Source organism: Vulpes vulpes, chromosome 9 (assembly GCF_048418805.1).
Source record: "Vulpes vulpes isolate BD-2025 chromosome 9, VulVul3, whole genome shotgun sequence".
Taxonomy (NCBI): Eukaryota; Metazoa; Chordata; class Mammalia; order Carnivora; family Canidae; genus Vulpes; species Vulpes vulpes.
Window position 1 is genome coordinate 66,691,689 of NC_132788.1, and position 5,879 is coordinate 66,697,567.

Sequence of the window (5,879 nt, forward strand, 5' to 3'; positions counted from 1 at the left end):
AGATCTTGGAAACTAGCCCTTTATCTGATACGTCATTTGCAAATACCTTCTCCCATTCTGTAGGTTGTCTTTTAGTTTTGTTGACTGGTTCTTTTGCTGTGCAGAAGCTTTTTATCTTGATTAAGTCCCAATAATTCATTTTTGCTTTTGTTTCCCTTGCCTTCATAGATGTATCTTGCAAGAAGTTGCTGTGGCCAAGTTCAAAATGGGTGTTGCTCGTGCTTTCCTCTAGGATTTTGATGGATTCTTGTCTCATATTTAGATCTTTCATCCATTTTGAGTTTATCTTTGTGTGTGGTATAAGAGAATGGTCTAGTTTCATTCTTCTGCACTTTGCTGTCCAATTTTCCCAGCACCATTTATTGAAGAGACTGTCCTTTTTCCAGTGGATAGTCTTTCCTGCTTTGTTGAATATTAGTTGACCATAGAATTGAGGGCCCATTTCTGGGTTCTCTATTCTATTCCATTGATCTATTTGTCTGTTTTTGTGCCAGTACCACACTGTCTTGATGACCACAGCTTTGTAGTACAACCTGAAATCTGGCATTGTGATGCCCCCAGCTATGGTTTTCTTTTTTAATATTCCTCTGGCTATTCAGGGTCTTTTCTGATTCCACACAAATCTTAGGATTATTTGTTCCAACTCTATGAATAAAGTCCATGGTATTTTTGATAGGGATTTCATTAAATGTGTAAATTGCCCTGGGTAGAATTGACATTTTCACAATATTAATTCTGCCAATCCATGAGCATGGAATATTTTCCATCTCCTTGTGTCTTCCTCAATTTCTTTCGGAAGTGTTCTATAGTTTTTAGGGTATAGATCCTTTACCTCTTTGGTTAGGTTTATTCCTAGGTATCTTATGCTTTTGGGTGCAATTGTAAATGGGATTGATCCTTAATTTCTCTTTCTTCAGTCTCAATGTTAGTGTATAGAAATGCCACTGATTTCTGGGCATTTATTTGTATCCTGACACGCTACCAAATTGCTGTATGAGTTCTAGCAATCTTGGGGTGGAGGCTTTTGGGTTTTCTATGTAGAGTATCATGTCATCAGCGAAGAGGGAGAGTTTGACTTTTTCTTTGCCAATTTGAATGCCTTTAATGTCTTTTTGTTGTCTGATTGCTGAGGCTAGGACTTCCAGTACTATGTTGAAGAGCAGTGGTGACAGTGGACATCCCTGTCTTGTTCCTGATCTTAGGGGAAAGGCTCCCAGTGCTTCCCCATTGAGAATGATATTTGCTGTGGGCTTTTTGTAGATGGCTTTTAAGATGTTGAGGAATGTTCCCTCTATCCCTACACTCTGAAGAGTTTTGATCAGGAATGGATGCTGTATTTTGTCAAATGCTTTCTCTGCATCTAATGAGAGGATCATATGGTTCTTGGTTTTTCTCTTGCTGATATGATGAATCACACTGATTGTTTTACGAGTGTTGAACCAGCTTTGTGTCCCGGGGATAAATCCTACTTGGTCATGGTGAATAATTTTCTAAATGTGTTGTTGGATCCTATTGGCTAGTATCTTGTTGAGAATTTTTGCATCCATGTTCATCAGGGATATTGGTCTGTAATTCTCCTTTTTGGTGGGGTCTTTGTCTGGTTTTGGAATTAAGGTGATGCTGGCCTCATAGAACGAATTTGGAAGTACTCCATCTCTTTCTATCTTTCCAAACAGCTTTAGTGGTATAGGTATGATTTCTTCTTTAAACGTTTGATAGAATTCCCCTGGGAAGCCATCTGGCCCTGGACTCTTGTGTCTTGGGAGGTTTTTGATAACTGCTTCAATTTCCTCCCTGGTTATTGGCCTGTTCAGGTTTTCTATTTCTTCCTGTTTCAGTTTTGATAGTTTGTGGCTTTTCAGGAATGTGTCCATTTCTTCTTGATTGCCTAATTTATTGGCGTAGAGCTGTTCATAATATGTTTTTAAAATCGTTTGTATTTCCTTGGTGTTGGTAGTGATCTCTCCTTTCTCATTCATGATTTTATTAATTTGAGTCTTCTCTCTCTTCTTTTTAATAAGGCTGGTAATGGTTTATCTGTCTTACTAATTCTTTCAAAGAACCAACTCCTGATTCTGTTGATCTGTTCCACAGTTCTTCTGGTCTCGATTTCATTGAGTTCTCCTCAAATCTTTATTAACTCTCTTCTTCTGCTGAGTGTAGGATCTATTTGCCTTTTTTTCTCTACCTTCTTTATGTGTAAGGTTAATTTTTGTATTTGAGTTCTTTCCAGTTTTTGAATGGATGCTGTATTGCGATGTATTTCCCCCTTAGGACTGCTTTTGCTGCATCCCAAAGATTTTGAACAGTTGTATCTGCATTCTCATTAGTTTCCATGAATCTTTTTAATTCTTCCTTAATTTCCTGGTTGACCCTTTCATCTTTTAGCAGGATGGTCCTTAACCTCCACGTGTTTGAAGTCCTTCCAAACTTCTTGTTGTGATTTAGTTCTAATTTCAAGGCATTATGGTCTGAGAATATGCAGGGGACGATCCCAGTCTTTTGGTATTGGTTAAGACCCGATTTGTGACTCAGTATGTGGTCTATTCTGGAGAAAGTTCCATGTGCACTTGAGAAGAATGTGTATTCAGTTGAGTTTGGATGTAAAGTTCTGTGGATATCTGTGAAATCCATCTGGTCCAGTGTATCATTTAAAGCTCTCGTTTCTTTGGAGATGTTATGCTTAGAAGACCTATCGAGGGTAGAAAGAGTCACCAAGTATAAGTGTATTATTATCTAAGTATTTCTTCACTTTCGTTATTAATTGATTGATGTATTTGGCAGCTCCCACATTTGGGGCATATATATTGAGGATTGTTAAGTCCTCTTTTTGGATAGATCCTTTAAGTATGATATAGTGTCCCTCTTCATCTCTCACTACAGTCTTCGGGGTAAATTTTAGTTTATCTGATATAAGGATGGCTACCCCTGCTTTCTTTTGAGGACCATTTGAATGGTAAATGGTTCTCCAACCTTTTATTTTCAGTCTGTAGGTGTCCTTCTGTCTAAAGTAAGTCTCTTGTAGACAGCAAATAGATGGGTCCTGCTTTTTTATCCAGTCTGAAACCCTGCGCCTTTTGATGGGGTCATTAAGCCCGTTCACGTTCAGAGTTACTATTTAAAGGTATGAGTTTAGTGTCATCATGATATCTACTCAGTCCTTGTTTTTGTGGATTGTTCCACTGAACTTCTTCTTAAAGGGGAATTTTAAGAGTCCCCCTTAAAATTTCTTGCAGAGCTGGTTTGGAGGTCACATATTCTTTCAGTTCCTGCCTGTCTTGGAAGGTCCTTATCTCTCCTTCCATTTTGAATGAGAGCCTTGCTGGATAAAGTATTCTTGGTTGCATGTTCTTCTCATTTAGGACTCTGAATATATCCTGCCAGCCCTTTCTGGCCTGCCAGGTCTCTGTGGAGAGGTCTGCTGTTACCCTAATACTCCTCCCCATAAAAGTCAGGGATTTCTTGTCTCTTGCTGCTTTAAGGATCTTCTCTTTATCTTTGGAATTTGCAAGCTTAACTATTAAATGACGAGGTGTTGAATGGTTTTTATTGATTTTAGGGGGGGATCTCTCTATTTCCTGGATCTGAATGCCTGTTTCCCTTCCCAGATTCGGAAAGTTTTCAGCTAGGATTTGTTCAAATACATATTCTGGCCCTCTGTCCCTTTCGGCGCTCTCGGGAACCCCAATTAAACGTAGGTTTTTCTTCCTCAGGCTGTCGTTTATTTCCCTTAATCTATCCTCATGGTCTTTTAATTGTCTCTTTTTTCCTCAGTTTCCCTCTTCGCCATCAACTTTTCTTCTATGTCACTCACTCGTTCTTCCACCTCGTTAACCCTCATCGTTAGGACTTCTAGTTTGGATTGCATCTCATTCAATTGATTTTTAATTTCTGCCTGATTGGATCTAAATTCTGCACTCATGAAGTCTCTTGAGTCCTTTATGCTTTTTTCTAGAGCCACCAGTAGCTGTATAATAGTGCTTCTGAATTGGCTTTCTGACATTGAATTGTAATGCAGATTTTGTAACTCTGTGGGAGAGAGGACTGTTTCTGATTCTTTCTTTTGAGGTGAGGTTTTCCTTCTAGTCATTTTGCTCAGTACAGAGTGGCCAAAAGCAAGTTGTATTGGGAAAAGGAGAAAAAGAGAGGAGAGAAAGAAGGAAAGAAAAGAGAAAAAGAAAAAAGAAAAAAGAAAAAAGAAAGAAAAATGGAGAAAAGAGAGAAGAAAAAGAGAAAGAGAAAGAAAGAAAGGGAAAAAAGGGGTTGGGGAAGCAAACAAATCAAAAAGCAAAAAAACAAAAAACAAAAAACAAAAACAACATGGGGGAGTATCTTCTGGTTCTGTATACTTTAAGTCCCTTGACTTCCCCTGGGACTTGTCCATCTAGCTGGTCTTCTGGGGGAGGGGCCTGTTGTGCTGATTTTCAGGTGTTAGCACTGGGGAGCTGCTCTGCCCCCTGCCTGGTGCAGGGCTCAGTGAGGGTTGTTTACCCTGTGAGGCTCCAGGAGGAACAACCGCAGTGGCGGGGCCAGCTCTGCAGCCCTGGAGTCAGCTCCCACAGTAACTCCGGGGCTCTCCATCTGCAGGGCCTGGAGGCTCCCGGACGGGGCCGCTGATCTGCTCAGCCCCGGGCAGGAGCATCCTTGCTGTCCTGGGCCCTCCCGGCCTCTGCCTGTCCGGGGGGAGGCCGGATCCTGGGTTGTGTCCCGGCGCCCTGTGCTCCGGGGCCTGCGCTGTTGGATTCGCGCTCCAGGCCCGCAGCCCCCGCGGCGGCCCCTCCGAGCTGCTCCAGGTCCCGTCGTGGGCGCTGCAGCCCTTAGGGAGCTCGGCGCACTCTCGGGGGCGCAGTTCCTTTGTTACTGTCCCAGGGAGCCCGAGGGCATCCCCGCCCTCCTGGGTCCTGCTCTAACTCCCTGCGAGCCCCTTTCCGCCCGGGAAGGTTGGTGCAGCTCCTGCTTCTCCGGGACGGGGCTCCCCTGTCCTGGGGACACTCGCCCCGGCCTTAGCCCGGCTCCTCGCGGGGCCCCTCCCCCTTGGAGGCCTTTTGTTTCTTTATTTCTTTTTCCGCGTCTTCCTACCTTGATAGAAGCGTGAACTCTTCTCATTGTAGCGTTCCAGCTGGTCTCTCTTTAAATCTCAGGCCGAATTCGTAGATTTTCAGGATAATTTGAAGGTTATCTAGGTAATTTGGTGGGGACAGGTGATTTGGGGACCCTACTCTTCTCCCATCTTGCCCCTCCTCCTCATTTGTGATTTTATTAATTAGTGTATTTTCTCTCCCCTTTTTTTTTTTTTTAAGATTTATTCATTCATGAGAGGCACAGAGAGAGAGAGAGAGAGAGAGAGAGAGAGAGAGACAGGCAGAGGGAGAAGCAGGCTCCATGCAGGGAGCCTGATGCGGGACTGGATCCTGGACTCTAGGATCATGCCCTGGGCCCAAGGCAGGCACCAAACCACTGAGCCACCCAGGGATCCCCTCTCTTTTGGTTTTAATAAGGCTGGTTAATGGTTTATCTATCTTATTAATTCTTTCAAAGAACCAATTCTTGATTTTGTTGATCTGTTCTACAGTTCTTCTGGTCTCTATTTCATTGAGTTGTGCTCAAATCTTTATTAACTCTCTTCTTCTGCTTGGTGTAGGTTTTATTTGCTGTTCTTTCTCCAGTTCCTTTAGGTGCAAAGTTAACTTCTGTATTTGAGGGTTTTTTTTCCAATTTTTCGAATGATGCTTGCATTACGATGTATTTCCCTCTCAGGACTGCTTTTGCTGCATACCAAAGATTTTGAATGGTTGTATCTTCATTCTCATTAGTTTCCATGAATCTTTTTAATTCTTCTCTAATTTCCTGGTTGACCCTTTCATCTTTTAGCAGGATGC